General features: G+C 48.4%; 1 protein-coding gene and 1 long non-coding RNA gene across 7 annotated transcripts in view; one reads left to right on the plus strand and one right to left on the minus strand.

Moving 5' to 3' along the window:
• Positions 1-8124: 8124 nt before the first annotated feature.
• On the minus strand, positions 8125-8997 carry LOC148223313 (uncharacterized). The gene is made up of 2 exons (XR_015804319.1): positions 8603-8997; positions 8125-8491 (listed from the first exon to the last, which is right to left on the minus strand). It is a non-coding gene; the product is annotated as an uncharacterized LOC148223313 (long non-coding RNA).
• A 2887-nt stretch (positions 8998-11884) lies between these two features.
• Positions 11885-17533, plus strand: part of MGA (MAX dimerization protein MGA) — a 58193-nt gene continuing 52544 nt past the window's right edge. For 2 of the 6 annotated variants that reach the window (XM_088166987.1, XM_014869253.2), the window contains exon 1: positions 12600-13140. The gene's annotated coding sequence lies outside the window, so the exon portion shown is untranslated. Of the gene's footprint in view, positions 12007-12593; positions 13141-17533 lie in introns of those variants that run through there. The other 4 variants (XM_088166986.1, XM_014869250.2, XM_014869251.2 and 1 more) reach the window with 4 other exon arrangements.

A 17533-nucleotide genomic window follows, 5' to 3' on the forward strand; every position in this document is an offset into this window, starting at 1 on the left:
CCAGGAATGCGAGACTTTTGTGTCAGTTCCTCCCTGAAAATTGCTGTGTGTGCCCATCCAACTACAGGCAGTGCTCTCAATGCAAAAGAGGGTTGGAGGAGGTGGATTCAGGATTCAGCTCCTGACTCAAATGTTCCAAGCACAACATAAAAGAGCCCCTGGATTTCCAACTTGCAGAGAAGAAAAGGCGTACCTCACGCTTTTATTCTTCACCAGCAAGCAGCATGCTGCACGCCCTCTGCCTGCAGCTCACACAGAGAGGAAGAGTGATGGGAAACGGCACAAGCACTCACCCCCCATCTGCAATGCAGGAAAAACGACTTCCAAAGCATGAAGCAGCTGATTTCGTTAATATTTCAAGGTTCCAGTGCCCAGTGATGTCCAGTGATCTGGTTTAAATGATGATTTAATCCTTTTGCATAAAAGCCTGGACAGAGCAGGTACAAATGAAGCTGTGTTGTGAGTGGGAGAGGCAACACCAGAAGAAGAACTAGTGAAAAAAGAAGGAGGGAAGGAGAGTTTAAAATGGGGACAGATGAGATGAGCTGTCAAGGGGGCGTCAGAAAGCAGAAATGTGAAATTTTATATATTACATACCAGAACAGAGGTGGCATTGCCTCAGCTGGGACCAAGCAGGTGTCTGAGGTGGGGTCTGGCTGTGTGTTTTGGTAAAGGATGAGGTGTTCTCTCTGGTCCAGCCCAGGTGCTCTGCAGTGTTTTGCTCTCAAATCACAAAGGGGCTGTACAGAGCTGGCCTGGCCCTGCATCTGCTTGGAGACAGCACTGTGATCCTGACCCCAGGGAAGCTCCAGCCTAACACCTCTGATTTAGGCACCAGCCCAGCACACCGTTTTCCTAATTAAACAAAATGTTTCTCCCACAACCATCCTTTTTTTCCACCACCCCAGTACAACAGTGCAGTCCCTCCCATCTCCCCCAGCAGCAGCCCTTGCCCAGTCTACTGGGGCAGTGGGATGTCCAACATCTGCACGTCTGTGCTGAAGCAAATTCTGTCCCATACAGGTAAGCCTGACCACACTCCTTCATCCCCATCTCTCTGAGGATGAGACAAGGTCTCCTTTTTAACAGAGGCTCAAGCCATGCAGGGCATTTACCAGCTAAGTTGTGAGGCAGCATGACCCCACAGCACCTGGCAAGAGCACAGCAAGACCTCACAGCACTGCCCGTGTTGTATAGGAGTAGTTAGTGCAGGAGGAAACATGTCCCTGTCACCTCCAGTGCCAGGGCTGACTGATGAGCCTCAGGCTGGGCTGTTTTGGCAGCTCAGCCTGCAGACACAGGGATGCTCCAGCCTGATGCAGTACCTAATCAGTGTGGGGAATGGTGTGCTCAGGGCTGACAGCTCAGCAGCTGCTTGCAGTGAGTGCACAGATATACCTGGGAGCTACTGCACAGCTACCCCAGAACCAGCCACCTTCCTTCTTCTCCTGTGTTTGGAGGGAAGTGTTGAAATCTTGACTCTGTAAAAACACTCCCTAGAAGTGAAATGCAATTAATTTTGAGTAAAAATCTGAGTCTCGCTGACCAGTGAAAAATATTTGCACATAGATATTTTCCTGATTTACATTCTATACATTGATAGCAGTGTTCATCCTCCCCCGATGCTCAACAATCACCAACTTTTGCAAATCCTCTTACTTTTTTACCAGGGATTTCTGTGAGGAACCCTCATAGACAGCCCTAATTTTATACTGATTTGTTATTTCACACCTCCTGTGCTCCCTTGAAATAGCAAGTTGTTCTACAAACACTGGATTCCTGTGGATTTGGATCCAATGGGTGGTTGCAACCTCTGGGTGAAGCTTGCTCCTAGTTAAGGTTCTTACAGGACCTTTTCCCTTGGTGGACTCTGGCATCCAATACTCATTGAATTTCCATCTGCAGTGAAGGTACTGATGGGGAAGTAATACGGTCTGCCACATGCAGACTTTTTTCAGAAAACTTGTGGGAACTTAATTATCCTTCAGACCTCAATCTTGCCATCTTATTTGGCTGAAATAAAGCAGTGGATTCAAAAGCTATTAGGGCCAACACGTGCAGCTGGTGATCAGAGAGCCTTGTTACCATGGGAAACAGAGCTAGAAATCAATTACTTAGTCCAAGAACAGAAAAGACCAATGGACATGAGTTTTGATTGCATTTTCTGTCATATAAAGGGAATTCAGTGTCAGAATGAATCAGACCTCAGTCACTGCACTGAGGTCTAGCAACAACAAAGATGATTGACTCCTCGCTTCCTAATTACTCCATGGATCCTCCAGCTTGAGGCATGCCAAGCCAAGTCACTCCCAACTGCAGTTAGGTGAAATGGAACATCCTTTGGTTATATTTAACAGAAGGACTGACATTAGGGAACAGGTATTTCAGCAGCACAGAAAGTATCTAAACAGCTTTTGTTTCCTCCAGTTTCTTTTCACTGGCTTGAAATAGAACTGAAAGAAATGTGAGGCTCCAGGAAATAGATGGCACTTGTTGATTTAAGCTTTGCTCAGCTCAGTATAGATTTTATAGGACTGGACTAGTTTCCAGAAGGGTCTTTATAGGAGCTGGCTCTTTCCAGCATGTGCTGTAAGGAAGCACAAATTCGTGACAAGGAAAGAGGGCTTGCATGCATAAATGATCCAGCTGGAGTACAGGAGATTGCAGCACATGCTGATAAACATACAGTGCCAGTAAAGGTGACAGAAAGGGGGAGCTGACAGAAAGGGTCACTGGAGAGAAGCAGACTGTACACTGCAACATGGCACTTACTGCAGCAAATTCAGAACGTCTCTGCTTTCTTAGTATATAAGACAACGATCCTGCTACCGTGTCATTACCTGAGCTGCGTGGGAGACTGCTGCTGCCTTTCTACTTCTGTTCTGCCAACGAATGCCTCTGCAACAGCGACTTTTGCTTGTGTGACACAGTGCTAGCCAGAGCACAGAGCCCTTTGGTCACCGCCGCTGCCTCTCACTGCTCCTTCTTATTGAATTACCTTTAAAGAAGCTAAAAGCCCCCAAGGTTCACATTGCTGGATGATATAAAGCAGCATGCCTCCCCGACATCAGGCAAGGTTCAGAGCTAATGAATACATTTCCTGGTATTATATGTCTACAGAATCCCTCTTCTTACACAAAGATACACATAGAGAAAGAGGAGCAGAAATACTGTGCAGGCATGTGACAGGGCATATGAAGAGGGACTGAGCTTTAACAGCCTTTTGGTGACCATGAACCTTGTACCTGAGCTGCAGGGTGTAAGGGCAAAGGAAGATGCAGACTTGGGGCTTATGCAAGGGACCCAAACTGCATTCCAGAGAGAAGCAGACACCTAGGTGTTGCCAGAACCCCTGTAAAAATGAAAAAACCTGTGTCAAATCTGAACTTCAAAGCTTAGCATCTCACCAGACAGCTGGGGCAGTATAAGATCCTCTCCCCAATATTTGTTTCCTCATTCTCTGCTCTAATTGGGGACCCCATCAGCCAGGACCAGCAGTGCTGGTGCTGCTGAGGGTAGTGAAGATACCTTTTCTGTGCTGATGATACACAGAAAAGGATGAAGCACAGGCACATGCTTCTACCAGCACTGCTGAGGGGGTGGAAATCTCTGGCAGAGCAAACAGCCGGTGACTTCTCACACTCCCTCCCCCCTGTCTGATTCACTCCAGCTTGTCTGCCAACACTCCCAATTACGCCAATGCACTTCCATTAAAGCTGATATGCTGGGCTGTACCTGAGGCAACGATCAGGCTCACTACGTGAAATCTTTCCCATATTTTCCACCTATTGATGAAGTCTCCCTGGGTCACCACCGAAATTCATCGGGGCTGCTGCCCTACCGGCCAGTGGGTTTTTCTGCAGGCATCATCAGGCAAGGATCCAAATGACAGGGGCTGAACCTGTTCCTTTATGGCAGAAATTAGCAGGGCTCAGTATTTCTCTGTTTTCTTTCTTAATATACTCCACGAAATATTGCCAGTCTGCTGAGCTCTGCCAAGCTGTAGGGTAGGGAGCTGTAGTGTTGGAACTAAAGACACAGTTGGCCCACAGGGTTTTTTTGGGGGGATTTATGTTCACACACTCAACCATTGTAGTCTCAGTGGAGCAGACCTCATGCCAGAGATCTCCTGCACTGCAGGTCTGAACCAATTTTGTGGTGTACATGTGTGAGAAAGGCACTGAGATCATCAGAGCTTGATTTCTGGCATGAAAATAGCACAACGGAGGGAAGGATGTGGTACATAACCTGGAAATGCACCCAGTCTGCTTATATACCATGCCCTGACCTCTCCTGGGTGAAGATGATCTGCTGGAATGACGTTGGTTTTCTTCCTTGAGCCCATTCAGCTGCTGAAGCATTATGTAGCACTGCTGAGCCCTGATGCTGATCCCACAGCAGGGGCACTGCGCAGCAGCTCACGGAAGTCCAGGGGATGATGCCGTCACAAGGCTGGCAAGAATTCAACATCGTGCCTTACAGCTTGCCTGTTTGTCAGAAATCTGTGAATGTAGAAAATGTGTGCTTTCCTTTGTTCCAGGAAGGGTCCAAAATTTAATGAGAAAAAATTAATGGATCTATTTTCTTAGTAAACATCTCACAGAGCATCACTCACACTGAATTTGGCAAATAAAGAAAAAGCTGTTCTTAGCACAACATTAGTGCAAATGGGGATTAAATCTTAAAGAAGACAGGGCTTTCTGTGGTCTTGCCACACAGTACCAGGATGAGGTGTATCTGTGTCTCTCCCACAACCCTTTTCCTGGACCTGCTAGCACAGAAGGAAGCTGTTTCCACCAGGTGTGGTTAAAGGGCACAACATGCTTTTCCCTCAGTGCAGATGAACACAAAGACAAGGGCTTCTGTTACTGCAGTTTCTTCCCACTTGAGCTTTTGCTTGCAGGGTGGATGCTGGAAACAGCAGCAGGCCTTGGTGGTGGGATCCCTCATGCACAGAAAAGCCCAGGGCAGACTGAAGTGAGCAATCCTGAGGAAGTTTGGGGATCGATTCAGTTTTTCACCCCCAGGGCAAGATGCTGAGGACTGGCCAGCGAGCCAATCTACTCCAGAGAGAGCTGGGACAGCTCAGAGAGGGCAGAGGTGGGATAACGTGCCAGCTGGGGACATTTTGTAGTCTCTAGCATGACATTTGTGTCTCTGAAATGCCAGTCTCCTCTCCTGCAGAACAAACTGGAGCTGCTCTTGGGACTCATATATAACAGCAGACTTTGCCTGATTCTTAAAATCCCTCACATGCATTGTTTACAATCCTAAGAAATAAGCCCATAAAGGCCCTCAGAAAGCTGAAGTCACTTAATGATCTATAGGGGAAACATTTCCCCAGCAGGTTCTGTTTCCCCCGCAGCTCTCCCTGTTGCCTGCTCAGCCATGAAATCCTATTTTACATCCCACAAATGCAATTTCAATGCCTCCCTATGGCCACACTCTCCTTCCTGTCCCTGCCCCAATTCAGATTGAGAACAGCCATCCTGCCTGGCTTGGAGCAGCCCCAGCACCACCAGCAGCCCCTGATCCCTGCTAGCACTCACACCCACAAGGATGCTGTGTGTGACCAGCCAGATCCTTCCCCTTGCTGACCAATTTGGGATCTTTACCACCAGGCCACTGAGCTGTTCTAAGGCTCCTTGGCAGCAGGCACATTTCTTGAGATGGCCTTAGTGCTTTACTCTGCTAAGTGACCTTGCTGGTGAATAGTGAAGAGTAATCCTGCTTATGTTTCGGAATGGTTTTTTATCATGATTCAGCCATCAAGAAGGAGTAGCAGATTGCTGAGCGAGAGAAAATTCTGTATTCTGGCTCCATACAGTCTAAGAATTGGGAGATTTTCCTGGCCAGACTTTGCCTCTGCTCAGTTATAACTATTGACTCCCACAAAACTACCGGAAGCAACTGAAATGAGAATTTGGCCCCAAACTAGTAATTTTTGCTTGCATTGACATTCAGTGTGCAAAACCTGATGAGATTTCTGGATGTAGATTTGGTGAGGTGCCTTATGAAGCAGGCTTGGGAGGGATGTGGCAACATCTTCAAGTGCCAACTCTCAGACCATACAGAGTTCGTTGCTTGTTTGTGCCCTAGCCTGCTTGTGCAGTTTGTGATGTGGTTATATTGTTTATCAGCAGCATCTATGAAGAAACTGCATATTTGATGATTGCCCTTGTCTGTGCTATTTTAGTAGTTTCTCTGCAAGCATTTAAGTGAAATACATAACATGAAAACATTGGCTTGAAATGGACTGGCTTAGCATGTCCTTGCTTTAGATAGGGATGCTGCATTCATAGTGAAGGCCCTGACAATCCCTCCTCACACTGCAGGGGGGAATTTTGACTGATATTTGACGCTGGGAGATGGGCTGTGAGAATGCATATAGTGCTCACAGGCTGCCCAAGGACTGCCAGTGCCCAGACCTGGTGAGGAGCTGGACTGAGGAAACCATCCCTGCCCAAACGGGTACAGCACAAGCAGCAGGCTGCTAATGCCAACCGCTTTGGTCTGTGAACATGCTCTGACTGCACTGCTCACTGATGCAGCTGTAGCTTTTTGAGCAAGTTTCCTTGCCTCAGGCCAGACTCTGAGAGCTGGTGCTCTGCTGCCAGGTGTCTGAGCTGGTCTCTGCATTGCATGCCTGCCTCAGGAACTTTATTTTTCCTTTGCATCAGCCGCAGAAGGAGGATGTGGGTTGCAGACAAGCGCTTAGGGCCGCGAGTTACTTTGGATGGCAAAACTGTCCACCCTGCTGCTTAGCCTGCCAGGGCAGTGCTGCTGGGGCCAGGAGACAGGGGAGGGGAGCTGTTGCCCTCATGCTCAAGTGGGACAGAGGATACCTTGGGCTCCCCTCACCTGCTGTTGGCCACTCAGACACCCTTGGGGAGGGCAAAATTTTTGCTAATGCATACGAGCCTCTAGATGGTCCACAGTGGTCTAAGAATGGTTTCCAACCCACACAGAAAACCTGTGACCCCACTGCTCCCCCTCTGAGTAGTATCCCAGTGCCTGGTGCCTATTTCTTCCCTTTCCCCTTCCTTCCTCCCTGTTACCCACCGGGCAGGCCTCCTGCCTTGGGGAAGGTCCAAGGCCTTGGCCCCATTGTGCCAGTGGCAGTCTGGGCTGCAGGGGCAGGGCTCTGGCCCTTGCAGGAGGGACGAGCTGTGCCTGCTTCATGTCTCCTTTCACCGAGAGAAGTTGCAGAGCCCGGGTAGAGTCTGTCTGTTAGATCTGTAATATCGTTTGGGGCTCTCAAAACTGCTTTAAATGAAGATGTTGCAGCATGAGAACAACCGGCTTCACATTATCTGAGAAATGACCACCACTTTGAGTTTAAAAGGAAATAATTCTCGGAGCCAGGGGGAGGCTTGGGTGCTGCCGGGAAGTTCAGCCAGGAGCGCTGGCATCGGGCGCCTCCGTGCCGCAGCTGTTTCGCACTGCTGCGGGCAAACGTGGGCAAGGGGTTTGCAGCTGGAGCATCCCGCCAGGGCTCCAGGACTGCTCCGCGCTCACGTGGATGAGGAGCGATCAGCGTTTGGGTTTCCGGTGCCGAGGGAGCCCTGGGCGGCGGGGATGGAGCCGGGGGCGCAGGGCAGCCCCCGCGCTTCAGGGCAGGTTTGTGTCCCCGTTTAGCAGCGGCACTCAGGTCGGTGGAGCTGCGATAGCGATCGGAGCCCGCAGCTGCGCCGGCAGCCTCCCTGCTCCGGGCTTGCCCGGGGGAAGGTTTAACCCCTTGCGTGCGGTGCCGCCCGTCACCGTGAGGAAGGGGCAGCCCAAGGCCTGGGGACGGTGGGTTTGAACCGCTCGGGCAGGAAAGCGTTTGTTAGGCTGCGGTCCGTTCAGAACGGGAAAAGGAAGGAAAAGAGACGGGGCTCTGCAAGGATGTGGCAGCAGAAGAGCCAAAACTGCGGTACACAAAGCAGTTGGGAAAGACAGCGAGGCTGGAAGAGCTCCGCCGGGATGGTCGGGGCTGCTCCCTTCGGCGACTCTTTGGCCAGATTCCAAAGGCACCTTGAGCCCCTTAGGAACTCCCCTACAGCAAGAAAGCCAAATCCCAGCGTCTCATCAGCGATGCATTCCCAGGGGGTTTCTGCGTTCAGTAAACACCGTGCCGGGAGCGAACTGCAGAGACGCGCCGGCGCCAGCAGCTCCTCTCCCGGGGGGCTGCCGCAGGTCTGCCAGCTCTCTGCAGTGGCTGAGGGTGAGGAGCTAAGTGCAGCCTTGGTTCAGCCCTGCCTTCTTTGGGCTGGGCAAGGCAACAGCCCGGGAATTCGGAGGTCGCAACTGTCCCTGGCCCTCGTGGAGAGAAGCTGAGATGATCCCTGTGAAGAAGAGCACTTGGCCACCTTGTAGTGTTCTGTAAAAGAGAGAGCAGAAGCACCGGCTCCTTCCTGCAAGTGTCCAGAGACAGGAAGACGATAAAAGGAAGGCTGAAAGAAGGAGCAGTTTGGAGACCTCGATGAGTTCTTGGGGGCCTTTATCACATCTGTGAAACAAAAAAAGCAATAAAGCCAGGGGCATGTCTTCTACTTTGCCTGCCATTTTTTCTTGTCGAATTATTTAAGAAAACCTGGATAGGCTTTTCTCCCAACCTTACCTCTCCAGTCCCGGTGCCCGATTCCTGGCCTCTGGCTTTGGAAAGAAGAACCTTTCTTGCTGTACAATTACACTGCTACCTTTGCAGCTCTGGTGACCCCTAGAAAGGGAAGGTTCAGGTTTAAATTGTGACGAAGATGCACAATAGCAGCAGCTCCAATGTAACCAAGGGAAACTCTTAGAAAGCAGCCATCATCAATGAACCCTTTCCGTGTATTCAGATAAGAAGGTCATTATTTGGAATGCAAAGTCCATGCTGCAAAGCTAGTAAATGTCAGCTTCACTATTATCTCAGCAATCTTTATCTGGTTCACATGTGTGTAATGCTGATTTCTTGAAAAATTCACACATTATTTTCTTCATGTGATCCTGACTCGCTCAGTGCCCAAGAAGTTGCATCCTTAATCTGGCATTTTGCAGGCTTTGAGTGATTGATTAAAGCATTTAAATAACGTAATTCAAACATAAAGGTGGTGGTTGTTAAATGCAATTATTATTGTTTAAATGTAATTATTTTTACATTTTGATTAATTATAAATGGATATTATTAATGGGAGAACAAAATTTGTTTATAGGGGTTTGATTTCTACAGTCATTAGGAAAAAACAGAGCAGGTAATGAGTTTGGCAATAAAATGCCAGCCTTAGGCATAGACCAGATTTAGCACCACCCTTTCTCTTTGTATCACACTTCCTTCCTCCCACGAGCTCAGCCCACTCAAAACCTGCATAATTTTTTTCTTATAAAAGGATGTGCCTGTTTCTGCTCAGTTTTTGAGAGCCTTTATTTCCTAAATATGCTCCTCAGTGGGAACACTCCTATTGGATTTCCAGGCCCATTTTATCACTCTTAATGGGATGGGTGGGGATGGAAGAACTGAAGAAGTTGGGTGTTGATTTCAAGTGAAGGGAAGAGTCCCACAGCGAACGATGTGTGAACAGAGGGTGGAGAGAACTGGGACAGTGAGTGGGAGCCTCTGGGTAAACAGATGATGTTGAAGAGCAGTGTGGTCCCTGGGCAAACACACCCCTGGAAGAACAGGTACTGACTGCTCTTTCTCCATTTCCCCCTTTTAAAGGTCTTATTCAGAAGGGAAAGGAGGGGTAGAGGAGGATTATTATTTTTCTTGCTTATTTAGGGTTCTCAATCTCTAATGAACTTTAGTTTCCCAATACTTAGCTTTCAAAAAAAAAATTTAGCCAACAAAGAAAAGGATTTTTCTGCAAAACCTCACTTGCAATTTGGGCATCTCTGCTTCAAATGACATGTATATTTTGAAAGTTAAGATTTCCCAATCTAACCTGCATAGGAACTTCTTAAACACAGCAGTCATAAAATCTACTCCTTTCCAATAAAGGATATTTTTGGCACTTAGAGACCAGAACAACACCTTTTTTTAAAAAAAATATTTATTTATTTATTCATTTTTACCTGTAACATGCAGTTGGCTCATTTCTGTGATATCCACAAACATCATCAGGTTTCCTTCAAAACTACTCTGTTTTCTTAAAGACTTATGTCTCTTTCCCCTGAGACATTATCAAAGACTTACTTCCCCTCCATGTGCTATCTTTTATTTTTCCAAAACTCCAGTATCTTTGATTGCCTTGGCATTACTTCTTTATCCTTTTATATGTTTGCAACATCATTACAGTTAATGTCAAACAGTAAATTTTATTTGGGTGACGTTTCCTCTATTTGGCCTATTAACTAAAACAGATCCTGCAGCTGGGAATTGGACACTTCATCCCTTATAGCAGCAGGAATTTCAAAGAAGCCAACCCTCAATCGGCTCAGAAATTCCAAAAAGACAAGTCCTAAACCCACCAGTGCTTTCTCCATTGACACACAAACCCTTCTGAACTTCGGCTTTAAGATTGCAAAAGCCCAACAAAAAATTAGCTTATGTACCAGCTAATATATCTGTAACCTTTGCATACAGATTCCTCAAGTATACTTGTCTGAGATGTGTGGGAAGGTATCTTTGAGCTTCTCAGTGATCTGAGAACCAACCACTCAATTCGGTATCAATTCAACACGAAGTTCAATTTTGCAGAAGTACAAACCTGTGTCTAATTAGACGCTTCCCTCTCTCCATCCCTCATGGACTCCCCAGCCACATTCTCAGTAACGTCACAATGCCTGGGGAATGCAGATTGCTGCGATGACTGAGCACCTTTCGAGGCCAAGACCTCCAATACAGAAATTTCAGCCCAGGGCTACATTATGGTGCTGTTTACCAGCAGCTTTTGTTTAAATTTTAAATTAGCTTCCACAACCTGAAATTATTTTTCAAGACTGCACGGGAGGCCTGGCCTTCCTCATTGACGCAGTTGCAGTGCTCGGTTACAATTGCCACACAATTCAGCCAGCCTGCACACGCCCATGCTGTCCACAGCTCAGGGGGGTTTCTTTAGGTATCTTTTTTTCTTCCACATGTGTTCCATCATTTCACTGTATACCAAATATACACTTTCTGGATAAGAATCTCCAGAATCACCTTTTGCCTAAACCACGCAGGGCTGTTATATTCAGCGGTATTAGTGAATACATCCCTATGCTGACGGGCCTTTATTTAACTCTTTCGGCTCACACGTAGCCTCAGGCAGCTTCCAGGTGACTCGGGGACTGGTGTGGGTGCAGTTCCGTGGGCGCTCGACAAACACCCCGGTCCCCGGGAACCCTGCGGGGTCCGAGTGCCTTGTGCGAGCGGCAGCAGCACCCACAGCGTGAGAAATCCTTCTGAAGCCCAGCATCGCGCCGTCGGCGCTCGCTCGTAGCTCCGGTTACCGCCAGAACATCGCACCCCGCCGCACACGAACGCCCGTTGGGTGATTTACAAACGCTGCCGGGCGGAAGGCGGAGGGAAGACGAGGAGTCGCGGGAAAGCGCTGCGGGTGGCCGAAGGGAGCGCGGTGCCGCGGGAGGAGCGCGGCCGCAGGGCCGGGGCCGGCGGGGCCGTGGGAACGCGCTCGGGGCCCCGACGCCCCTCGACAAGGGCGCGCACCCGGCACGGCCACCGGGGGCGCTACCGCGCGGCCCCACGCGCGAGCGGCGTGTTATCCCTCGCGCACGGCCGGGGGAGGGGCGGGAAGGGCGTGGCCGGCGGCGCCCAGGGAGCGGAACTGCGTCGGCGGGCGGCTCCGGCCAATCGGCGGCGCGCCGCTGGCGGGGCGTCGCGAGGCAGCTGCACCGCGCGGCCGCCGCCGGCCCCCACTCCCCCCCCCGCGCGGCCGCGCTCCGGTACCGGCCTCGCGCGGGCGGGAGAGAAGCCGGGAGAAGGGGCAGGAGAACGTGCGCCGCCCACGTGATGGGGCGCGGCGGCCAATGAGGACGGCGGGAGGTCGCGCGTGGCGGGCGAGGGCCGCGTGGGCCGGGGCGTTGCCGGGCGGCGCGCGGAGTCAGGTAGGAGCCGCGCGCGCGCCCCCCCTCCCCGCTTGGAAGTTTTTCACTCGAGGTGGCGCGAGGCGTGCGCGAGTCACGTGAGCGCGGCGGCCGCCCAATCACGCGCGCGCGCGCCGCCTGTCCGCGCGCTGCCGCCGCGCCCGCGTTTGAGGCGAGGGGGTCGCGCGCGGGACGGGGACGGGACTGGCGGCCGCGCGCTCGCCTCGCGCGCCCCCGCGCCGCTCCGTCCAGGGGCGCGAGCAGGCGGGACGCGGGGGCGCGGGCAATGGGTAGCGGCCGGCGGTCACCTGACCGGAGGGATTGTTAAAGGGACCGGGCGGCATCCGGGCTCTCCAGCCGGGAAGGGTCGAGCGAGGCCCGGCCCCGGGCAGCTGCCGCTGCTCCCTAAGCCGTCGCGCTCCCAGGGACCGGTCCCTGGTGGGGGTGTGGCTAACGCCGCCTATGAGACGGGGCTGGGCTGCGGGCAGAGCCTTTCCCGGGAAGCGGCCCCGGTGCCCCCTGGGTGCCAGAGGCCGGCGGGCCGGCCGGGGGCAGAGCGGGGCCCCTCGGCCGGGGGCGGGGCGGCCCGCGGGCGGCGCGCGTGCGCCCCGGCACGTCGCGGGGGGCGGCCGCGGGGGCGTGCGGGGCAGCGGTCGCTGGTGGCCTTTGGTCCCGTCCTCTTTGAAACTCCTGGTACTGAGCTGATGAGTGTAAAAGGGAGTCGAAGCGCGAAGGCGAGCTCAGTGAGGAGTAGGTAGGCACGAGGGCCGGCGGCTGTTTCAGCAGCCCGGGGAGATGAGTGGTTTCCCACTACGTACGTGGTTGGAGCTTCTTGTCTGTCTTATTCAGATGTCAAATCTTATACAACCGTCACGCTGCCTTGCTCCCGACGTGAATTGTGTGAAGGCATGGGCCGTCTGTAGTCGCGCTTGCTAGGATGGGCTAGAGCCCCGAAGATTTGACATTGCTGCAGACTCTGAAAACCGAGGGCGGTGTAAAGGAGAGGGGCAGGCTGATGCTTTCGTCTTGTTGCTTGCAGGTGTTCTGCCCGATGCAGCTGCAGCACCCTTTCAGTGCCCTCGGGCACAGTGCCTTGTGAATTTGTACTGAGGACTGGAAAGGGAAATTGTTTCTGCTTGAAAAGTATTCCCGTAGGTGAGCATTTTTTGTGTGTCTTTATGTGGGGAAAGCCCCCATATTTCTTAGGTCTGGTGGAGATGGGCAGCACTGGTTCACTTCTGTATTTCCTCTAACAGCAGCTGGCTGTTAACGTCCCCCATTGCTGGCTCAGTATTGGTGCAGATGTGCCTGCCGTAGGGGGGAAACGTGCAACTGAAGGAAACCACTTGTAAATAAACTTGCTTGGTCACCTTCCAGGAAAAAAAAAAAAAAAGAAATTCTTTCTCTTTGACTGTAGGTCACGTCTTCATTTATATACAAATCCGCTAGATTGTTTCTGAAGTTTGTGGTTGTTTTAAAAACCTGAGTTCCTAAGGAATGGGAAGTCCGAGACATTTTCCTTACAAACACAATGAAGTAGGTCTCTGCCTAGTGGAGTATGAAAGAGCTCTTCTCCATGAGGACGCTGTTGTCTGTTTGCTGTTTCACAGACAGCAGAGGACCTACAAAAAAACCTCAACCATGGCATGTGCATAGGGAGCAGTGCCGTTAGCTGAGGCACCACCAGGGCTTTCCTCTTGTCTTACTCTTCCATAACTAAGGACGTGTTGTGCTGTGTTGGTTTGCTTTTTTAAAAATCTTTCTTAAGACTGGGTAACCTTAGAAAAAAGAATCAAGTTACAATCGTGGAGTTGCTCTTCTCTCTCCACACAAAGATGGAATGTGCTTTCACTGTTGGATTTTGGCTAGTTTTAATACCTGGGATAAATCCTTTGCTGAACTGGATAAGGAAGAATGCAGTGAGGGTGATATGTGTGAGGATGATGAAGGTGTGTCATAAGAAGAAAGCACCCAGAAGAAAGCTCTTCTGTTTTAACTTTTTTTTTAATCAAACCCAAACCAGAAAGGCATTAAAGGAATGTGAACAGCATACGAGTAAGAAAATGAATGGGAACCAGAGAAAAACTAACTACAATAAAAATGCATTCTTTGTTCCAATCACTACCTTCAGGAAATGCCAATTTGGAGAATGACAAGACTGTGACCCAGTTACTGTTAAACAAATACTTGTGATGTTAGAATTGTGCTATTTTGCTAACTCTTGTACAGTGCTTTGTGTTAATGTGGTGTGGTCTGCCTGGCCACAGAGTAAGTCAATAAACAGTAATGAAGATGGATATAAACCTGGAACACATCACCAACGGTCTATAGACTTTAATTAGTGTCACTTTCTTTTTCACCATAACTTAAAAGGGGAATACAGGTTCCTTGGCAGTTCTAACTTGCTGAGCCATTGATGACTCTGTAGCAATAAGTATTGCTATAAAATAGCTGGATGAGTAGGATAGTCTCGAGCTCAGGTGAAGGCTTTTTATTTGCCTCTTTTTTTTTCCTTCTGTGATGTGGACAAGATCCCCAGCTGAAGATTCATATACGTGATAAACGTTCCTCATGATGGCCATAAAGAGATTGAAATTCATCAAAATGGTGCTATTCCTGCTGATTATGACTAGTTTCTGCCAGTGTTGCATGGCAAAAAGCATAAAGCATATGTTTATTGTTTTATTTTGTGATTTTTGGTAGTTGGAGTAATAGCATATTAAACAATACAACATTCGTTGAATGTATAAGTAATGGATATATCACTGACTGATGAAATATGGGAAGTAATGTAAAATACATTAACCTAAATATAACATGTTGTATACAGATAAAAAAGAGCATTTTTTCTAGTTAACTTTGGCTTTTTTCCCCCTGCCCTCTCACCATTAATTCATTCCTCACAGAAATCACAGAATCATTTAGGCTGGAAAAGATCTCCAAAATCATAGAATCCAACCTTTGACCCGTCATTACCTGTCAATTAGACCATGGCACTGAGTCCACATCCAGTTTGGTGTGTTTCCACTTTGCAATCTTCAGTGTTTGGGAAGTGTTTCCCAAAAGTTCAGGTTACTCTTGAGAGAGGCAAAATTCTGTGCATGGTATATTGCAGGATTAATGCTGTTTGATAAACTACTGGCTCTATGAGGAGCTGGAAGTTCAGACTCCGTGGCATGGTGTGGGTATTGGAGAGGTGAAGCAGGAGTTTCTCCCTTTCCTCCACCCTCCCCAGCTATGTGCCCTGTTCCTCCAAAAGCAGCTGCTGCTCCTGCGGGCATGTAGCTCTCAGTTGGTGAAACACTTTCTGAACTACTACCTATTCATCCTGCAGTAGTTTGGACTCTGTGACATGAATTTGCTTTTAGTATAAAGCAATGCTCTGGGCTGAAATCTGGCAGTGCACAAGCTCTGTTAGACTTTTTGTGGGCATAAGAGCTTTCTGACTGCAGCTGCATGTTTGCATCAGCAATAAAACTAAAAAGTATTTAAAAAATGTCTGAAGAACTTTTTTTTTTTCTGCAACAGTCCATTTCTTTCAATTTTTTTTTCTTAATCTCACTTTTGGTCTAGACTCTGCAACCACTTTCATCTTTTATCTTCTTGGCACTGAACTATACGTCTTCACTAAAGCTAAAAAAAGAATTTAAGCTAGTTTCATATCAAAAATAACATTATGTAAACTTCTCTTAAGGTACGTTTGGGCTGGGGTTCTGTTGATTAAGGACAGAGGTCTGGAGCTGACATAGGTGCTGCTAATTATTAGAGACATCAGTGTACAGAAAACATTCAGCTCTGGGAGACTACTGTTTGTCTGGAGAAGCAGTTGGAGGTCAGTGGGGCTGGTTATGGCACAGAAAATGAGACTAGATACCTTTCTATATACAATTTATACCGAGTTTTGGTTGGATTAAAAGAATTTCCTGTGGGTTGCTACTGTTAATCATTCTCCAAAGTGGCAAAACATAACAATGTTTTAACAATGTAAAAAAAGACTGCTTTTCGTATTTTAACTCTTCTAGTGTGCACATTGCTCAACACTTCTGGCTTTAACATCGCTAGGTTACTAGGTTTTCAGCTTTTTAAACGCTATGGGTTTTGATTTTTTTGGTTGGTGGCTGCACTTTTTAAATAACGTCCAAAAGCTAGGATTGTTGAGCACAGTTAGGGCTGTCTGGTTGTAGTTAGTGATAAGCTTGTCGATTGCTATAATAAATTGCTGACTGCTGCTGTGGGCGTTACACTGGCACAGCTGGTTTTGATAGCTGTCGTTTCCAGGTAGTGAGTGTAGTTTCAGCTAGCCTTGTTTTTAGCAAGTGATTTTAAGAGCTGAAATCCTCCTTTATGCTCCTGTAGCAGTGCCTTTCACACTATGCTGTGTGATAGAAATGTCCTGTCATGTATCTACTTGTGTAGTAGCAGTCTTTGTGTTCAGGGGATTGCTAACAAAGAATGTAATTGACACCTCTTGTGTGTTTTTCACAAGTTGGCAGCTGTTCCGTTTTCCTTATCTGTATATAGTTACATGTGTATATACTCTAAAAGGTATGTTGTTCACCTACATCTACATCTGCAGCAAAGCCTGGGACTTGTGGCCCTCCAGTTCCTCGTTTGTTACTGAATCTTGGCCATAGTTAGCCATAAGAATGGCTGAAGAGCAGTTTGTTGCTGCAGCTCTAACAGTTACAGTCTCTTATTACTTGTAGCATGTAGGCTTGAATGGGTGCTTTATAGCGTTATGTAGGTGTTACTGAAAACAGGAGTGTGATTTACTGGGTGCTGAAATGCAGTTTGTAAAGACTGTAGTTCATACCTTCAAGGGAATATGTCTGAAATAAGCATTTGGGGGAAGAGTGTACGTCTATGCAGTGAACTTGAGCATTTCAAACACCTTATACTAGCCACTAATGGGATGGTTGTAACTCTCTCTGATCAGGGATTCAGTTGGTGCAAGCCGGTTCGTTTCTGTGCTGCCAGTTCATGTTTAGCACAAACAAGTCCTTAAAACTGGTGTTTGTACTGATCTAAACAAGATGATGTTCTTTACTGCAGCACTGCTGTTTCTTGTCTGCTTTAAGCTGCTTAGAACTGGGTTACTTAAGCTGGTGGGACTCTGTAGTACTGCTGTGACTTCTCTTGATAAACCAGTTCAATTTTGGTGCAGGCAAGCATTTCTACCTGCCTTAGTTAAATTGTAGCAAAATCTCCGGCAATGTCAACTGTCTCTGGTTTGTTTCTTTTATCATGACTAAAACATGCGGCCTGTGGGCCGCGAACATGGGACACTGTCTGCTCTTCAGTTCTGTGTCTGTTCTCAGTTGTACAAATTGCTCTGTTGCTGAAAAAAACCCACTTATTTCTGTATTGTCATTGTTGAGAAGCAAATTGGTTAATATAAAATAGTGTCTCTATCCTGTGGCCCTAAAACGTGTTGACTGTTCTACAGAATATGTGATGACTGTAGGTATAAAATTATTGTTCCTGAAATTGTTGTAATTATTTCTGACTGGATTTGTTACAGGAAAAATACTCTGCTGGATCCAACATC

The sequence above is a fragment of the Sturnus vulgaris genome, chromosome 6, assembly GCF_052056855.1.
Source record: "Sturnus vulgaris isolate bStuVul1 chromosome 6, bStuVul1.hap1, whole genome shotgun sequence".
In the NCBI taxonomy this organism is placed as follows: Eukaryota; Metazoa; Chordata; class Aves; order Passeriformes; family Sturnidae; genus Sturnus; species Sturnus vulgaris.